The sequence below is a fragment of the Echinops telfairi genome, unplaced genomic scaffold (genome assembly GCF_000313985.2).
Source record: "Echinops telfairi isolate 266 unplaced genomic scaffold, ASM31398v2 ScPeMD7_7420;HRSCAF=8458, whole genome shotgun sequence".
NCBI lineage: Eukaryota > Metazoa > Chordata > Mammalia > Afrosoricida > Tenrecidae > Echinops > Echinops telfairi.
In genome coordinates this window covers 18,314,466-18,335,580 of record NW_022111320.1, presented here as the reverse complement: position 1 = coordinate 18,335,580, position 21,115 = coordinate 18,314,466, and the positions used below count along the sequence as shown (strand labels likewise).

Sequence of the window (21,115 nt, the reverse complement as noted above, 5' to 3'; positions counted from 1 at the left end):
GTAAAGTATTTGGTAAAATGCTTTTCATTTGGAGTTTATGTGAATTTTTGTCCATAATTAGACAGGGTTATGAGTTTGGGAGGGGGGAATAATATTATAGCGGTGATGTGACCTTCTCATAATAGCATATCAAGGATGTATATTATCAACATGGCATCATTGATGATGCTAATCTTGAACACATGACCAGGTAGTATTGCTGTTTGCTAAGTTTTCATACCTTAAAGTTATTCTCCATTCCCTTTACATATTCTATGCTTTGGAAGCAAGGCCCTTCTTTTTTTTCTGAGATGTACACTAAAATAAATGCTTTGAGATAGAGGTGGGATGACAACATATCAAGAATTTGTTTTAGACCATTTTAGCCAAGGAAAAATGGCACGGGAGTGAAGGATAAAAATAAGTCCAATAGCATACTGATGGCAGTTAAATCCAGTCGTGTATATTAATACCCGAGGACTTCCATTACCAAGTGCCACAGCCTCAGTGGCTTCGAGGAAGAGAAATTTATAATCTCACAGTCTGACGTCTAGAGTCTGAGATCAGAGGGTTGCCCATGTGGACGCTTTCTGAGGGTTCTAAGAGAAAATCAGTTTCATGACTCTCTGATGATGGCTGGCAATCTCTCGGGATCTCATCTGATTATGGGATGGTCTTTCTGCTTTCCTCAGAGTCTTTTCTTCCCTTTTCGAAGGACAGTACTTATATGGAAGGATCCCTGATAACGGAATGGTTAAGTATGTAGTTGCTAACGGAATTTAACTGCCCAAACCCACTGGGAACTCCTGACCAGAAAGGTATGTTAGTCTGCTTAGAAACTCACTCATGACATTCTACTCTGTCCTCTAACATTAATACGAGTTGGAATCAACTTCACAGCATAACCGATATTCCTACTGGATGGGGACTCACCCACTCCAGTATGACCTCATGTTCACTTAGCTGATAATATCTTTAAAGACTTTATGTCCAAATATGGTCATGTTCATAAGATAATGTGGGCTTTTTGTATTCAACTGACTCCCTATCGTTGGGTCGGTGCTGACTCCTGGCTACCCTCTCAGACAGAGTAGGGCTGCCCCTGTGGGTTTCTGAGACTGTAACTCTTTACAGGAATAGAAAGCCTCATCATGTCGTTAGGTGCCGTCAGATCCATTTTCAATGCATGGCAACCCCACAACACAGGGTGGAATAGCCCCATCTGATGTCCCAGGCTGTAAGCTTTTCATTAGAACCTATCGCAGGTCTGTCTCCCATAGAGTCACTGGGTGGACTCCACAAGCCTACCTTCTGGTTAGCAGCCAAGCACTTCACTGCTTTGCCTCCAGGATGCCTTTCTCTTCGCTGTGGACTAGGATGGCAATACGTAGCTATTCAGGGTGGTGGGCTACAATTCAATTCATAACACTGAGTTAGCTAGACTCTCAACTTCACAAGTGTTTGGAATGTTTCCAAATAAGAGCTAACACATAAAAGAATCACCAAAGGAATTCTCTTCTCAAAGTGCAGAGAGCTTTCAGACTTGGCTGTCAAGCAGGAAGAGGTGACCCTATTTCAAGGAGAGAGATACCAGACAACGGAGCAACTGCAGAGTGTGACTTGAGTTTGAATTGATTTGTGCCACGTACCCAGAAGAAAACAGCTAAGAGTTGAGCCATTTCCCCACCAACACTCCTTTCACCCACAACAGGCACACATGAACTATTTGTAGTGGGAAAAAATAAAGCATATCAGTGTCCTCCACCATTATGGGTATCTACATTTCAAAAGGACAAGCCAATCTGTATTGGAAGAAGTAAGGCCAGAGTGTTCCTTACAGTCAAGGATGGCAAGACTTTACCTTACATACATTGGACATATTGTCAGGAGAGCCCAATCCCAAGAGAAGGACATCATGTCTGGTCAGGGGGAGGGATGGCAAAAAGGGGAAGGCCCTCACCAGGATGGATGGAGACAGTGGCTGCATCACTGGGCTCAGGCATGGGAACAATGGCGAGGATGGCACGGGACCGTGTAGTGCGTCATTCTGTTGGGCACAGGGTCACTATGAGTCGGAACTGACTGTATGGCCCCTAACAACAACATGCTTCCACTGCCACTGCATCCACAAGACTTTCCACCCACCGGCCTGTGATCTTCCTGCATTCTCCATCACTGCATGTGTTGCATGAGTCTGAAGAGGAATTTGCAAACTGGTACTGGACATATGGGATGATATCAGATGTTTGGACTTGATCTGGACTGGGTTGGGATATTTTCTTAATGCACAATTACTCTGTATATTTTCCTATACACATATTCTATGAATTTGCTTCTCTAGTCTACCCAGACTAACACAAAGTGGGTCAAAAAAGAGATCAAATGATAAAGAAGGACATTTTAACCTAATTAAATCTGTCACAATTGGCATTACAGTGTTGTCTGTCTGATAGCAAGGCTATTCATATACATCCACTATGATCAAAGGGAATTCACTGGTGGCTTAATCTATGTGGGGACCCTTGAAATGGATTTTGGGCATCCACTGTCATTCATAGGCTTCTGCAAACCAGGTGTTCAGAATTTAAGCTCTGATACCATTCCCTTCTTTGCATTTGTACTTTATTATTTACAACCCTTAGAGCACACAGGCTGATGTGCTTCTTCACGTGGACTTAGTTGACACCTCATTTAGATGGCTGCTTGTTTTAATAGAAGCCTTTAAGACCTCAGACACTATTCTTTCTGATAGCTGGGCACCATCTGGTTTATTTACCACACTTTGTTTGCTATAGCACCCACGTCTTCAGTGATTTCTTCATGAGGGTGAGTATCAAGTAGGGCAATGTCATAAGACTGAATCATCCTTTGGGAATAAAATTAAGTGGGAATCCAAGATCCATCAATTTATCTATGGTGGATATATATGCCTCTGGTTCGCTTAGAGACTTCATTTTCATACTGCCGACTTATATAGATTAAACGGTTAAGTAACTAGATGCTATTTATACTAACAATGGGGATTGGTGATAGGACAACCTTTTGATAGCAATCATTGACAAAGGCAGAACCATTCCTCCAGACTAATACATATCATAAGAAAGCAAGAAGAACATTAAAATGATAAATATATGGTAGTTCTGGGCCACCATTCATTGAGCACCCTCAAAGCATGAGATACAAACCAAGTCCAATGACCTCCAATCCTATAACTTTGGTATAGCAGTCATCTGCTTCTTTTCATACTAGAGAGTTTCAGCCTTAAGTTCAAAGTAGTATGTAAATTTCTTAAATCTGCTACAGGTGAGTTTAGGTAAAGCCCAGTTCTCTTCAGTGGGGATTCCACATCAAATCCTTCTGATAGAGTCTATGAAGGATGTTGTGCACCTAATGTGCCAGTAGTCTATAACACATGGCCTGCATTGCCATAAGCTAGATAGACACTAGGAAAAAAGTGTCCAATTAGGAACAAAGTACAGGGCATATTCCACCCTTGAATTCTATGTAAGCATTGTTAAGCATTTTTTTCCCCTTATGTTAGTTCTTCCACTCAATTTACCCATCAACAGAAGTATAATCACCTTCTCTGAAGCGTATATGACCCACTCCCTGCATCTTAACTTGAATTTTCAGTGAGGTTTGTTTAACACTCTGGTAGGAGTGTTTGTTTATTTGGGGTGACCCCAGCACAATGTTGTATGGCAGTGTGTTAGAACCAAGTAGACTGGAGAAACAAATCCAGAGACACTCATGTGTGGAAGAAAGCGCTCTCTATCAAAGAACTGAGGAAACATCCCAGCCCAGTCCAGATCAAGTCCATGTTAGCCCATTTGCCCAATCCTAGTCCATAAATGCCTATTCAGACTCACAGAGCCATTCACAATGATGCCAAATGCAGGAAGCTCTTAGGCCGGTGGGTGAAAAATCTTGTGGATCCAATGGCAGTGGACACATCTCCAGGGTTCTGGCTGCCATTAGCCTGGCTCCATGTCCACCAGGAAGGTGAAGCAGAGAGAAAGTGTGATCCGCCTCCTAGGAGAAAAAGAGGAAGTTCCCAGAATCTGCATAATTAGGCCATGCCCACAAGGAAGCATCTTCAGGCTGATTGACAGGCTAAACTCCACCCTTCATTCTTTTATCAAGTTGACTGGCCAGTTCTGCCCACCTATGTCCAGCTTCTTCATTTAACTGATTCATTTTAATAGGCATCACTTAATTGCATTTATTGTGCTAGATACTAGAAATGGAATCGAATAAGAGAAGTTTCTTTGTTCCACAGTTCGATGAAAGAGAAGTAGAAGGTACATAGATGTTTTATTTTATTTTTAGCTTTTTATTGTGAATTAGGTGAACGTTTACAGAGCAGATTATGAGTTCTACATTCAATCCTTTATACACATTTCGTTTCACCCCATCCATTTCAAGCCCCTTAAAGTCCCATCATTTAGCCCTCTTCCTCCCACTGTTTCCCATTCCCATCGCTTCTTCTTTCCTAGAGCTCTGAACTGTGTCCGTAGATCAATGTTGCCCTTTTGATCTTAAATGGTTCAGTATGGTAACATGGGGGTGAGTTCACTTGCAGACCTGAACAATGAGGAAAGGCTTGATGGTCTCACCGGTCTCTATGCAACAAACAAGCTTGGTTTCTTTGGTGAGTTTGAGTCCTCTTTCTCCATTCTCATCCCGTTCTCTCCAGGGCTTTCCAATATGATTCTTTTCAGAGCACTTGGTAGTAGCCAGTTCCACTGACTTCTTCTGGCCTCAAGGTGGTGGAGACGGTGTTTGTACGGGCCAACAGTTTCCAGGTGTCTTTTGATTTTCATTAAGCTGCTTTCTTCCAGATGGAAGAGGTCAAGATTTGCACTGTAGATGACTGCTCACGAGCTTTTAAGACCCCAGTCACCACTTAGCACAGTAGGAAGCAGAACACTGCCTTTGCCAATTCTGTTCATTGGTCTTGGTGTCCCTAAGGCCAGTGACGCATTCCCTCAGGGTGTTTGGTTAGGCATGTTTTCATAGCGTGGCTGCCTGTAGTCCATGGATGTAGTTGCAGCAAAGGTAAATGCACATATATAAATATCCTTTGTCAGACGAATACGTTTTCCCTCCCACAGCCTACGTGTCTACCCGAGCACCTACTCATAGATCATTACCACTTCAGGGTTGTATATGTAACCGTATTTGCCACCACTGCCTTTAAATCTTGCAGCGAAAACCTTCTAAATGCACCAAATCATCCGTCATGAGCGTGCGTCAAATTCGAGAGAAGCCTGGCCTCTGCTCACTGGCCAATGGATGTAAAAACTCCAATTTCCCCATCTGCAGACTTCTCTGACTTTGAGAGCTCCCTCAGGTAAGTTTCTGAGGTACTAGCTTTGCCACTTCCTCCAACACAAGAGCCAGTACCATGAGCAGCAAGGTCTCATTTGGATTTGCACTCTCCGGTAACCCTCACATGAAGGGAAACACAACCATGCTTACCGTTTCCCTCAGAGGCTGAGCAACACAAGTGCAGAGGATTTGGAACCCCCAGGGTGCTTGCTATACAGTGTCTGAGTAGAAGGGACATCAGACGAATGAGACTCTGTTAGGAAACAATAACAAAAAATGCATGCTTATATTTTAAATCAAGCAATCAATGTATAGTACAAAGCTCCCAAGTCCCCAAAGCTCTTTCCTGAGCTCAATGGAATCACTTGGGAGGGGTTGGGGTACAGACCCCTCTGGATGACAATGTCAAAAACCAACAACCTCAAACTCACTGCTAATGGAGTCAATGCCAACTCATGGCGACCTTCGAGGGCAGGGCACATCTGCCCTGTGAATTTCTGGGCTGTAAGTGCTTCTGGGAGTAGAAAGTTGGATCTTCCTCTCATGGAGCAGCAGGTATCTTGACCTTTTGACCTTTCGGGTTACAACCCAATTTGTCACCACTACGCCACCACGGCTCCTCTGTGTGACACTGTCAGAAGGATTGATAATGAAATGACTATCTACAAAACTTTTGTACAGGTTTTCAAAAGAAATTTAAACTTTTTAATAAAAATATCTCTGTTGTTAATTATAACAACAAAAATATTTTTTGTAAGGCCAGCTTACGTGTAGCAATATACAAGGCTATAACTCTACGTTATTTCACTTTTGAACCTTCTAATGCGCTCCTACCAGAGCTGCCATTATTACCCAGTTGCAAAGATGCTTCAAATCACACGGGTTCAAGCATGGTGGCCCAGTTACTCCTGTTGCTTCTAGTGTTTAGAGCCCAAACCAAACTCGCTGCAATAGAGGCCGTGCGGACTCAGAGGGACTAGCTGGGGGTCTCCAAGGCTGTAACTGGTTACCGAGGAGAAAGCCTCGTCTTTCTCTGGCAGCACCGCTAGTGGTTTCAAACTGCCGACCAGGCCCATTGCAGCCCAACAGCCCAACACATAACACTACACCACCAGGACGCCAAGAGTTGCTGATTTTGTCAAATTTTCTGGTGCGTTTGCTATAATTTGTGAAAATTAGTATTAATGTACTTATATCAATAACTTTTTTTCAAAACTCTTTGAGAATCAAGTAGTAATTTAATGAAAAGGAGAAATATGTTAAAAACATGCTTCTACTCAGTTACTAATTATAGATGCCAATGTAATTTAATGCAGATTTTTTAAAACAATTGTATTGTTTGTCTTTGTATATTCTAAGAGATAGTATGTTTAACAAATGTATAGCTATATTTATCACAAATGATTCTATGATTAAGATTGATTATGATGATTAAGGATTGTGTACAGTCCAGTGGAGAAGCGGTGTTCGGGGGAGACAGTGAGATACGTTGAGTGCCACCAGTAGGGGATGCCAACTTGAGTGGCACCGCTGCCTATGCTAACTCTGGGCTATTGAGCAAGTTATATCTTCTCTCTGGCCCTTGGCTGACTTTATCTGTAAAATGAAGGGATTGGACTCTGTTATCTCTGGGGTCCTTTCCAGCTTTGAACGTCTGATAAAAACTTTTATCTACCCGATGACCTCATGTAGAAGATCCAGTTGAGATAAACCCACTGTGTCCCTCAGTTCTGGACTCTCCTGTAAGGTTGTGCTCCATCTCAACTATGTAGATATGAAACAAGACAAAATAAAACACAAACTGAAAATTAGTTTCGGTGTATGTGGTTGGACAGGAGGAGCTTTGAAATTAAAATTAAACCAGACGCAATTCTACTCAAAAGTTATGCAGTAAATTAGAACCTAACAGAGACAGCCAGCAGAGAGCAAAATAGCACAGTCTTTTGACAGGGTCTGGACAGGCTCTGGGCATTGGAATAGATGTCTTTTCATTATTCCTATTACTGTATGTTTGGTCATTGACCAGACGGGTATGGAATGCTTACCACTGTAAGACACTAATTTAGGCACTAAAGTTATTAGAGGAAAAAGCAAGCTTAATACACCATTATTTGGCCAGAATACACTTATATTTTAAAATGGCTTTAGAATTTAAGGAGATTAAGAAACTTGTAAAATATGATAAACAAACATTCAGAATAAATATTGAAGGATTATGTCCACATGTTAGAATTTCTGATCATACTTGCTAGGGTTCTGTCAAAGACTAAAAACAGAAAATTCTGTTTGCCAAACTTTTTGTGAAAATAGTATTCCATATTTGGAGAAAGGACAAATATAATACTGGTATTTTAGATGAAGTTTTGTGTTTATCTTCAGGCTTAAATGGGTCTAGATAATCAGGAAAAATATTCCTTACCCTTTTCATATAAAAGAATGATTTTACTTAACATTATTATTCCTAGGGTAAATAGGCTTATATATAATAAAATATCCACAGTTACTGTGGAGTGGATTGGGACTTATGGTGACCCCAGATATTGCATAATGGAATTGTATTCCCCCAAGTTTTCAATGTCTGTGATTTTTGGAAAATAGGTCATCCAACCACAGTCATGTCTGCAACTCAGGGACTCTATATTATACATATGAGCATAAATGTAGTAGATAAATTCAAATACATAACACACATAGCTATGTAAGGGGGTTGCAAAAAGTTTCTTGGAAAATTCCAGTCTTTTAATTCCATAGTCCTGTGAACCGAAGTCCCCTTATAAATATCTACATACAAGTCAATCGTTGGAGACAATAAAACAACTGTTGTTTTCCTTGTGTTATTTCAACTCACGCAGCCCAACTCCCGGCTTTGCTCTCTACTAAACACTATAAAATATACTGAACTCAAAGCTTCCAGACACTTTGAGGCCCAGCATGGAAATAGCAGAGAGAAAGGGGAAGCGACAAACAGGAACATTTTGGTGGAAAAGAAGTCTCCAGAAATCGACAGAATACCAAAGGAGATATTTCAATAAATGAATGCAAAGCTAGAAGCACTCACCCATTAATGTCAAAAAAATTCAAAAGAGGTACCTGGTCAACAGACTGTTAGAGATCTATATTTGTGCCCATTCTAAAGAAATTTTGATGGAACAAACTGTGGAAAATACCAAATAATGCCATTAATATCACAAGCAAGTAAAATTTTCCTGAGGGTCATTTAAAATATGATTACAGTAGAACATTGCCTAGGAACTGCAAGAAATCAAAGCTAGATTCAGAAGAGGATCTGCAGCAAAGAGATCATTGTTGATGTCAGATGGATCTTGGCTGAAAACAGAATACCAGAAAGGTTTACTTATGTTTTATTGTTTAAGCAAAGGCATTTCACTGTGTGGATTGTAAAAAAGTATGAATAAATGTTAAAGAATAGGAATCCAGAGCACTTGACTGTGCTTCTGCACAATCTGTACGTAGATCCAAAGGCAGTCATGGGACCACCACGGAAGGATAATAAGTGGTTTAAAATCAGAGAAGGTGTGCATCAGGGTTTGATCCTCCCCCCCGCCATACTTACTCATTCTCAACCAAAGAACCAAGAAACTAGACGATCTAAAAAATAATATGGCATCTGGGTTGGAGGATGATTCAGTAAGAACTTGTGATATGAGGATGAAACAACCATAATTGCTGTAAGTGAAGAGGACTTGAATCACTTATTGGTGGAGATCAAAGAATATAGGATTTGTTATGAATTATCCCTCAACATATTTTTTTTTAAATCTTCACAATTGGATCAATACACAGCATCATGATAAGCAGACAAAAGACTGAAGTTTTCAAGGAATTCACTTTACTAACATCCAAAACCAACACCCATGCAATCAGCAGTCACGAAATTACATGGCACATTGCATTGGGAAAGTCTACTGCAAAAGATCTCTTTAAAATGTTAAAACTATTTTTTTAATATGTCACTTTGAGGAGTGAGATGTGTCTGACCCATACCACAGTCATTGTAATCTCTTCATATGCATGGGAAAACTGGACAATGCCTGAAGAAAAATTGGCGAAGAATACTGAATATACACCATGGGCTGATAGAGAACAAAGAAATCTGTTTTGGAAGAAGGAGAGACAGAAGGCCCCTTGGAAACAAGGATGCGAGATTTTGTCTCATATACGATGGACTTGTTTTCCCAAGGGACCAGATCCCGGAGAATGACATTGTGTGGCATAAAGGCGGTCAGTGAAAATGAGGAAGACCTTCAAGGAGATGCATTGACACAATGGCTACAACATAACAATTATTATGTGTGTGACGTGCAAATAGACAATGTTTCATTTCCTATACATGGGGTCACTATGGGGTCACTATGAGTTAGACCCAACTCAATAGACTTTAAGTACAACAACATCATCGTATTACTAAACAATGGAGATCCTCCACTCCATTTCCTCAGATCACAATGCTATAAAACTAGAAATCAACAATAGAAGAAACAGAAGCACACGGAGATTGAACAAAATACTGTTTAAGTGTTATAAATCAAACAAAGAATGAAATTTTAAAATTCCTTGGAGCAAATGAGAACAATAACACAACCTTTGGGACACAGCAAAAGCAGTTACCAGAGGTCAATTTATAGCAATCAACAGACACATGAATAAAGAAGAGAAATTCAAAATCAATATCTCAACACAACCCCTTCAGCAAGTGCAGCAAAAGCAACATCATCGACGCTCCAACAGCGGAGGAAACTCAGACGGAACAGAGCAGAAAGCAATGAACGGAGACCAAAAAAGGGGAGGAAGTCAGCAAGACAAGAAGTTGGTTCTTTGAGAGGATTAACAGAAGGAGAGAGTGCCAGCAAACTTAACAAAGGAAAAGAAAGAAAAGATGCAAATGTCCTTTTTATTTTCCCCACAAATCTTTTAAATTATTTTTAAAAATAATTTTATTGGAGGCTCGTACAACTCTTATCACAATCCATCCATCCATCCATCCACTGTGTCTAGCACTTTTGTACATTTGTTTCCCTCATCATTCTCAAAACATTTGCTTTCTAGTTGAGCCCTTGGTATCAGCTCCTCATTTCCCCCCCTCTCTCCCCACTCCCCTCTCCCCCATGAGCCCGTGATAATTTATAAATTATTATTTTTTAAAAAATTATTATTTTGCCTTATCTTACACTGTCTGATGTCTTCCTTCACCCACTTCTCCACTGTCCGTCCCCCAAGGAGGAAGTTATATGTAGATCCTTGTAATCTGTTCCCCCTTTCTCCCTCACCTTCCCTCCACCCTCCCAGCATCACCACTCTCACCACTGGTCCTGAGGGGTTCATCTGTCCTGGATTCCTGTGTTTCCAGTTCCTATCTGTACCAGCGTACATCCTCTGGTCCAGCCAGATTTGTAAGGTAGAATTGGGATCATGATACTGGAGGGAAGGAAGCTTTTAAGAACTAGACGAAAATTGTATGTTTCATCATTGCTACACTGCTCCCTGACTGGCTTGTCTCCTCCCCGTGGCCCTTCTGCAAGGGGATGTCCAAATTTCCCACAAATGTGCCCTGGGTCCCCACTCCACACTCGCCCTCATTCACAATGCTATGATTTTTTTTGGGTGGGGGGCGTGTCTTTGATGCCTGATACCTGATCCCTTCGACACCCTGTGATCTCACAGGCTGGTGTGCTTCTTCCATGTGGGCTTTGTTGTTTCTCAGTTATATGACCACTTGTTTATCTTTCAGCCAATAGGACCCCAGACTCTATATCTTTTGATAGCCAGGCATCATCAGCTTTCTTCACCACATTCGCTTATGCTCCCGCTTTGTCTTCAAAGATCGAGTCGGGACAGGCTGGTGTGCATCTTCCATGTGGGGTTTGTTGTTTCTCAGCTCGGTGGTCACTTGTTTCTCTTCAGGCCTTTTAGACCTCAGATGCTATATCTTTTGATAGCTGGGCACCATCAGTTTTCTTCACCAAGTCTTTTTCGTTATTAAGCCAGGTACATTTAAAAATTTTTCTGCTGCATATAAAATGGCCTGCTTGAAGTTCTTTCTTCCCATAGTGCTTCAATGCTCAAAACTCTAGATCTTTTGTGGTTTATCACATTTCAAGGCTGTTTTACTAGCCACAGATCTACTTTTAAAAAGTACAGCGACATTTTCAAATTTCTTTAGCAGCCAGGAAAAGCAAGGACATCCAGGTCCCAGGGCACATGGCTCTGCTTTCTGTCACAATTTTCCTCCACTGGAGATCACCAATCTCAGTTATCCTGGGATCTTCAGCACAGCTGTGATGAGAACAGAACACAATAGTCCAGGATGACCTGACCTGACTGCTCCTCAGTAACTAAGGTTGGAGCCCAGGCACACTATTTTTAAGGACACCTAGATCAAACATTTCAGCTTTCAACACAAGGTGGCCCTTACTGTGTGCTTTATCTTCAGTCCTGATTAAGCTTCAGGCCAGTGGCGCAGAGCACAGCCAAAGGCTTCATGAAGGTACCGCTGGCCTGGTCTTGGCAAGGAACTTTCCCCAGCCGTCATTGGGCTTAGTGTACATGCAAGCCATCGCCAGCATTGTTGCTGGCTTTGGAGAGCATGCCAATGAAGGACTCACTCCAACTATACAATGGCTGACACGATATGGAAATGTCTTTTCCTGAAATGTTGCAGCTCGGTTACAGCAAACCGAACGGCAACCGTCAAGGAGAAATTCACTCTGGGTTCCTTTTTGACTACAGCAGCTATGTGGAAGCAACTGCAGCTTTGATAAGGGCCATGCAAATGTCTTGTATTAGTGATGAAAAGGGTGAGATCACAACAGAAGGGTCGCAGGGAGGAGACGAGTCAGTCAGGGTGCAGGGTAGCAATTATGAAACATACAACGTTCCTCTAGTTCCTAAATGCTTCCTCTGAACCCACTATCATGATCCCAATTCTACTTTACAAATCTGGCTAGACCAGAGAATGTACACTGGTACAGATAGGAACTGGAAACACAGGGAATCCAGGACAGATGACCCCTTCAGGACCAGTGCTGAGAGTGGTGATACCGGGAGGGTAGAAAGAGGGTGGGGTAGAAAGGGGGAACCAATTACAAGGATCTACATATAACCTCCTCCTTGGGGATAGACAACAGAAAAGTGGGTGAAGGGATATGTTGTACAGTGTAAGATATGGCAAAATAATAATTTATAAATTATTAAGGGTTCATGAGGGAGGGGCGAGCAGGGAAGGAGGGGGGAAAATGAAGAGCTGATGCCAAGGGCTTAAGTGGAGAGCAAATGTTTTGAGAATGATGAGGGCAACAATTGTAAAAATATGCTTTATACAATTGATGTATGTATGGATTGTGATAAGAATTGTATGAACCCCCAATAAAATGATTAAAAAATGAAAACAATGCCATTTACAATAGCCACACAAAAGATGAATTTCCTAAGAAGAAACCTAATCAAAGAAATGAAAGACAACCACAGAACACTAGTAAAAGAAATTTTTAAATATCTACATAAATGGAAGATGTTCCGTGCTCATGAAAAAGACAAAGCTAATATTGTGAAAATACCAATCCTACCCAAAACAATCGATAGATACAACACAATCCCAATCCAAATCCCAACTTCACGCTTTAAAGAAATGGAAAAAATAATGAACAAATTCATATGAAGAAAGAGACCTAAGTAAACAAAGAACTCCTTAAAAACAGGAACCAGGTAGGAAGCCTCACACTACCTAGCCTCAAAACCTGTGACATCGCCACAGTAGTCAAAACCATCGGGTACTGGTACAATGACAGATACCTAGATCAATGGGAACAGAATAGAAAATCCAGAAGTGAAAGCATTCACCTACAGTCACCTGATCTTCAACAAAGGACCAGAAATGATCAAATGGGATAAAGATAACCTCTTCACTCAATGGTATTGGAAAAACTGGATCTCTGTATGCAGAAGAATGGAAAAGGGCCCATACCTCTCCCCACGCATAAAAACAGAACTCAAGATGGACTGAAGACCTAAATGCAAACCCCAGAGCTCTAAGGAGCATCAGTGAGAGAACTGGACCAGACAAGGCCTTGTTACAAGACACGCACAGACTACTAAGTATAATCAAGGCAGCACACCTAGTGGAAGATAAACTGGGTGACTGCGACCAACCGAACATAAAACATTGATGCTTATTAAGAGACCTCATCCAAACTGAAATGAGACCTCACGGATTGGGAAATTTGTTTTAGCAATGACACAATGAACAAGGGTCTAGTTACCAAAATGTATAGCATTCTACAATCCCTCAATAAGAAAATAACAAACGACTCGATTAAAACGTGTACAAAAGCCACAAACTGAAAGTTCAGCCAAAATGACAATCGAATCGCTACCAAACACGTGAAAAAATGCTCACTATCACTAGTCATCCAGGAGATGCGAATCAAAATTATGAGATACTTCCTTTAACACCCCCAATGAAAGCCCAATTCAAGAAAGCAGAAAACAAAAATTGCTGGAGAGGGTGTGGAGCGATTGGAACTTTTCTGCACTGCTGCTGGGCTTCTAAACGTGTTCAACCACTGGGGAAAGTGATAAGGCATTACCTAAAGCAATTGGGACTAGAAATCTCATATAACCCAGCAATGTCATTACTGGTGTCTATATCCCCAAGAAGTAAGAGAAAGAACGCACAAAAAACCAGGTGCTTCACGTTCATTGCAGCACAATTCACAATAGCAAGAAGGTGGAAACAGCCAAATGCCCATCAGTGGAAGAATGAGTAAATACACTCTGGTACATACACACAATGGAAATCATGCATCCCTCAAACAACAGCAAGGAAACCAGGAAACACCTCTTGGCATGGCTGGGCCTGGAAACCATTATGCTGAGCGCAATTAGTCAACCACGAAAGGACAAATATTGCATGAGACCCCCACTACTATAAAAATAAACACAAGACAAAGGCAGGCTTCTGTTCTCAAGTCCTCTAATCTTTTATTCCAGTTTCCCAGGCAATGAGGTAGTGTGCTTGCCTAGAGCTTACGGACCCTAGACCACACCTTTCTTTGTATATCATAAAAACCCCTTCCACAAGGGAGGTCTCACCTCAACCGGGTCAGTTTCCCATGATTTGGAGAAAGGGAAAAAGACCAATCGGTTCCTGTCACATAACCTTATCCTACTGTTGCCCCAAATTAACGGACACTCCTACAAGAGCGATTAGCAAACTTTACGAGAAACTCAAGTCAAGAGGTGACTGGGTGGGCACATGTCTGTCCTAGAGAAGGTGACTATGATTTAGTCAGTGGGGCAGCTGAATTGTGCAGCATGTCATTGGGAAAAAAAAACGAACATTCAAAATATAAACCCCCAATGGGAGAATAAGCTCGGTATCATGTCTCTAATCCGTCCTTTCCAGGTGCACAACACACTTTATGGATCACACTCGCAGAATCCGATTTGGAATTCTGCTAAGTGAATGGGACGCTGCCTTACACACATTGGTGAAGGCACAGTACTCCCTTGGGATCCAGGCTGGAAAGCCCCAGTGTGAGAGGCAGGAGATAACTCTTATCCCAAGGATATGGACGTGAAAGTGACTGACTGGACCTTCATCCAGGTAGTGGCAACTGAAGACGACCAGGTGTGTGCTAGTCTCATACTCCACTTGTCTTTATGGCAGGGATAGCCCAGTTCTGCCTTGTGAATGTTGCTCTATCTTCAATACATAGTGTCCAGTCACTTAAATTGTTGATCTGTACAAATCAACAATCCATGTGTTTTGGTCTTAAAAACTCTCCTATATATGTATATTTCCTTTTTCTCAGTAGTGTTTTACATTCTATATCATAGTCCAAATTAATGGTAATGAAAATAGAGCTTCTTCTTGCTCAACGGAGAACATTTACAGTATCCTGCAAGAAAATAATATCTCTGTGTTCTCAGTTGTAGTCCTAATCTAAGAAGAATTAGTTCTTATGACATGGTCGTGGCTCAGTACCTACCCCATGAAATGACCACTGAAGAGGTGGGGCTGGAGTAAATATGGTGAAGAAACCAAACAGTGCCCAACTCTAAGAAAAAATAGTCTCGGAGGGATTAAAGGCTTGTCTTCAGACAAGCAGCCATCTATGTGAGGTTTTGGCTCAGTCCACAGGGAAGAAGCACGCCAGTCAGCGGGTCCACGAATTGTAAATAACAAAATCCAAACCCAGAGGCAATGGTATGAGCCCTTAAATTCAGAACACTCGATGATTTGCAGAAGGCTGTAAATGACCGTGAAAGACCAAAACCAGGGTTGCCCATGTGAATAAAGCTTCCAGTGAATCTCCTCTGACTATGAACCAGATATGCAAAAGGCCCTGTTATCAGACACAGTATATTTATTGGAGGATGTATGACTGCAGTTGTAGTTAAGTGAAAATGTGACACCTAGTCCCTGATCTCCCTCTTGCCCTAATGCATAATCACTGCAGTTTTTATATTTTCTCCTTTGTTTTCGATTGAGTTTTTAGTAGTTTCTCCTTTGTTTTCTCTATCGTTTTGCCATTGTTGTGGGCCATTTGTTTGGATTTTGTCTTGATTGTGTTTTTCTGTATGTGAAACCCAGATTAGGTAGACCTACAGAGACAACAACTGGATCAAGAGATTCAAAAGCACACGGCAGGGGAGGTTGGCTGGACTTGGGGAGCTGACAGCCAGGAGCACAGGGAGGAAGGCCTGTCCTGGAGTTCAGTGTGGCGATGGCTGCATCGCCCTCATGAATGTGATTGAAATGTGGGATTGGTGAACTGTAGCCGGTGTAACAGTTAAAAATAGACTATTAAAAAGCCATTGTCTTATTAAACAACTCTGTTTAAAGGCAGTGAGTTAGTTATCTATTGCTATATAACAAAGGTTGGAATGAAGAACAGTTATTCTCTCTCATAGCTTTTGTGAGTCAGGGCTCCGGAAGCAGATTCGTCGGGCAGTTCTGGCTTCCATTCTTCCATAAGGGTGCAATCAGACTCAGCATGGACTGGACTCACCTGAAGGCCTGACCGGGGCTGGAGAATCCACTGCATGCACTCACATGGCCGGCAAGTACTTCCCTGAGAGCAGAAATTTAGCTTTAGAGCACGTGATTGGAGAGGAAAATAAAAGTTGAAATGCCTTCTCTGACCCAGCTTTGGCAGTCAGGTACCATCATGTTTTGGTATCTTGGGTGGAAAGTAGCTCAACAAGAATGTGAGTACAGGAAGCAAAGCTCATTAGGAGCCCCCTGGGAAGATGGATGGCTATCATAGGCAGGGAGTTTCTCCTTCAGGCTCATTGCTTCTATCTCCTTTCTTGCTTCCTGCTTTTGATTTTCAAAGAGGAAACCACATTACTCCTCCCAGAACTCACTTCTCATTGCTCACTGGGCCCATTCCTAAAGCAACCTTTGGGAGAAAGAAGAATGAGCTTAGGCCAGTTAGCACTCACCTTGCTGCTGGTGTTAGAGAGATTCCAGTGTTTAAACACAGGATAAGTTCTCAACAACAACAACAACACGTGTTTTATTAGTAAAGAAGAAAGAGAATGGACTTTGAGGTAACAAACACTGATAATTTGCTACTTTTGCTTACTATTGTCTTTGTTTACATATATATATATATATATATATATATCAGTTTTCCATTCAACCACTCATATAAATTTTGTTTCATATCATTGATTGTAGTGTTTGCTATTATTTTAGTATTTCACATCTTCATTGTTGAACGTTTTTCACGGAAATATATTTCCTAGTAATTCTGGAAGAGGTTTGTAGACCAGTTTTCCCGATATATTGGAAAATGTGTCATTATTCCGAACTTGCTCATAAATGAGAATGCTGGGTTAAAGACAATGATCTTACAATACATTGATCCATTGTCCACTAGCATCCATTGCTGCTAATGTCTTGCAGTAGGTGTCTTGGTTAAAATTTTCTTTTTATCCTTGATGCTTTTAAATTACAGCAAGAGGATTATCATATTAAATATACACTTTTAATCTGATGATATATAATATCTTGCATAATTTGTTTACCCCCCATCCTCTTTCTGGATTTATGAATGTTAGAACTTCATTTTCCATTTTGTTTTTCTCTCATTGCTCTACCTTTCACCTGTTACCCAGGAGAACACCGCATCCAATCTTCTGAGTTACAACTTCGCTCTTAGTTTGAAGTGTTCTGCTTCATTCAGAATAATATGGTGATTAAGAGGTGGAGTTCAGAACCTAGTTCTGCCATGTATTGCTACGCTATCCTAACTAAGACAATTGGTGGTGCAGTGGTGGGCTGCTAGTTGCAAGGTCAGCAATTCAAAACCACTCACCACTCTAGACAGACAGGTCTCTACTTGCATAAAGAGGCCCAGTCTTGGAAACTCACAGCAGCAATTTTACCCTGTCCTTTCAGGTAGCCATGAGTCAGAATCAACTCTTTGACAGTGAGTTTGGTTCCTTGGCCTATCTTTTTGTGTGGAGACCTCATGTGCCTACGTACAATGCCAGTTCTGAGTGCTGCTTTGCTGATCGTGTTAGGAAGGAGGAGGATAGGACAGGAAATGATGCAGGGCAGGGCAAGCAAATCGTTGACCTCTGTGTGGAAGTGATCCACTTTCTCCCGGAAACTCGTAAACAATTCCTTGGCGTATTACTCGGTCTCTTTGGGCCAAGCACCCATGGTCACAGAGTGCGTGGCCAGCCTCGGGACAGACATGTCCACCTGGGGAACATCAATAGCCTCCTTAATTTTCTATATAGTAGTTGTGACTGTTGTTAGTTGCCACGAAGTCAGCTCTAGCTTACAGGGAACCTGTGCACAAAAATATGAACTGTTACCTGGTCCAGCAGTTGTCATGATGGTTGGTATGCTCAAGTTCATTGCTGCAACGCCAATATTTTGAGTGTCTTCCAACTGAGGGGTTTTATCTTCCAGCATTATGTTGGACAATACATTTTTATGATCTGCAGGGTATTCATTGGCTAATTTTTGGAAGTGGATCCAGTCTAGGCCTTTATTCCTAGACTGGCTTAGATTGAAGCCCCACTGAAGCCTGCCCACTAGGGATGATTTTTCCTGTCCTTAAAATATCAGTGGCATAGTTTCCGGCATCAGAGTAACACATAAGCCACTACCAACTGACACATCACTTATCACTATCTAAAATAATCTTAGTTATCAATTTTTTATTTGCAAGTTTATTGTTTGCTTCTATGAAGGCAAGGATTTTACATTATCCAAAGCTTTATGTTTGCGACTTAAGGATTCTGTCTTGCACAGAGTAAGGAATCCATAGTTATTTGACAGAAAAAGATAATGTATTAATGCAGCTCCTTAGCAGTTTACCATCATGAATATGCATTTCCCCCCTGTATCCATTGCCTCTCAGCTTGAATCTGCTCCATCTGTCATTCAAGTCCAACCCCATACTCCTTAGGTTTGTATTTCCACAGACAATCCAATTCTGTCTGCTTTATATAATCTAAGAAGTCCACTTAAACATAAGAGCACTGCTGCTGCTCTTTTGTCTTCTGGAACTTGTGGTTACGCAATGGGTTGTGCTCTATAAGTTTGAAACCACCAGCTGCTCTGAGAAAGAAAGAGGAGGCAATCTATTGAGATAGATTTATTTATCTAAATTTTAAAAATATTCTTGTTAAAACCTTCTTTCCTGTTTATTCCATTCCTTTTTCCTTCTCACTGTCCTTTAGTCTATATCCTTTCTGTCTGAGTCTATGCTTTTTATAATTTACTACATACTTATATAGACAGAAATAGCATGTAATATTGTTCTTTAGGCTTTAAAGCCATACATAAGCAATAGCAATGATCTCAACCCTTCAGATTAAATAAAATGAATCTCAATTTAATTTAGGTATTGACTGCTTTTTCCAGCATTTGCTGGTTTCTCTTTGAATAAAGTAAAAGCAGGTCCTTGGGTTAAAAGCCTGGAGCTGACAAAGATAGCTTTCTGTAAAGTTTTATAACACTGATTTATTTTCAATTTTACTATGTAATTATTTTAATTTTCTACCTTTTTGCAAGGTTTTCATTGATAGTCGCAATTTGTTCTTCTTTTTGAAATTAAATGGGAAAACATGTCAATTTAAAGCAAAATGTTAATAGTAACAGTACAGGGGACTCAAAGACCCGCCCTCCAACCCCTCATCCCCCCCGCCCCCCCCAAAAAAAAACAAAGAAAGAAAAACTATGAAACTTGTATCGGAATGGCTGAAATTTGATAGACACTTGACCTAGATGGTAAACACCGTGAAGTACTTCAGTGGGGGCTATAAGTACTTCAGCGAGGCCCTCTATTGTCCTCACCAGTCTTACATCACCTCCAGTAACACAGTTAGCAATTTCACCCTCCTCATTGCCCTGGAGGCATAGTGGGTACATATCGAGGGGCTTGACCACAAGGTCAATAGTTCAAATCCACCAGCTGCTCTCCAGGACAGACAGGTTTTCTACTCCCCTAAAGGGTTACAGTCTGGGAACCCTTGGGCTGTTCTGCCCTGTCCTAGAGGGTCACCTGAGTTGGAACCAACTTGATGACAGTGAGCTTGTTTTTTGTGTGTGGTTATTTTCCCTTACCAACTGCAGGTGCCTTTGCTGTTGTAAGGTCTCCTTGTAGAGGACTTCCTGTAACTGGCACCCCATCTTCCCACTACTTCGTAAACCCCCTCTCAGGTAAGCCATCTGCCTGTCTTTAAGGACTCATCGATAAAGGTCCTCATCTAAACCTAAATCCAAGGGCAGAATTTAGTGGAGATATCATGATACCTTTGTGGTCTGACAGCTTTACTAAGGCCAGAAGGCGAGATCTGTTCCTGATATTTCAGATAAAGCCTCAAGTACAAAACCAAGACCCTCCATGACAGCGTTATTTTAATCTTAATGTTTGGAGTAAAAAATAATAGATGGCCATAGACCTGATCTCGAATTTATTATTATCTGTCAATGCCAGAGGCTACATTAGCCTATCATCCCAATGAAGGGTTTAGTTGGGGGTGGGGTGATGTTGGGGGTGGGGGCGGTGTTGAGGAAATGTAGAAGGGAGACATAAGGAAAATGATAGGAAATGATCATTCTTTGCCTCATTTTGACCTTATGTGGTGGTTTACTGCCAGTTCCTACGCTGGGCTGGGCAGTTTGATTGGAAAAGAGAGACATGCCTGACACGGGTAGAATGTCTACAGGCAAACACGTTCAAACAGTTGTGGTATTGAGATGTTGGAGCCATTTTCAGGTTTCACGGTGCATTCTTTACAACGCATAGGAATACAGTAATGCACAAACTGTACCGCGCACAGCAAATGCGATTTAAAAGCTCTCTACTCTCATGTCTGCAGTCCCGATGCACTGCGTTTTCACCTATCCACTCAAAAGATTGTTTGTTTTCCTAAAGCCGATATTCACACTACATAAAATGAGGAAGCAAACCCTCCCGTGGACTTGGCCAGTCACCTGTCTGCTGATAGCAGAGGTCCTGCGAATGCTTGCAAAGCTAATGCTCTCTGGGAAGAACAATTTCAGGGTTTTCTCCCGAGCTATCTAGTTGAATGTGGCCAAGGCCGGAGAGGAGGGACTGCGTGGGGACGCAGGGGAAGTGACTTCACACTCAGGATCATTGAATGTCATGTTTACTACTGTAAACAATCCGCTTCTCACGGCGGAGAAAGGGGGTGACGTGAAATCACTCTCCCGTTTCCTTCTTGCACGGTACATTCTATCCGCTAGCCATCCAACTTCTTCCATCCGTCCCGGTAGGCCAGCCAAGGGAATGCT

At 41.6% G+C, this 21,115-nt stretch overlaps 1 non-coding gene across 1 annotated transcript; it reads right to left on the bottom strand.

Moving 5' to 3' along the window:
• Window positions 1-11,963: 11,963 nt before the first annotated feature.
• On the bottom strand, window positions 11,964-12,097 carry LOC115872128. The gene has a single exon (XR_004047667.1). It is a non-coding gene; the product is annotated as a small nucleolar RNA SNORA16B/SNORA16A family (small nucleolar RNA).
• Between the last annotated feature and the right edge of the window lie 9,018 nt (window positions 12,098-21,115).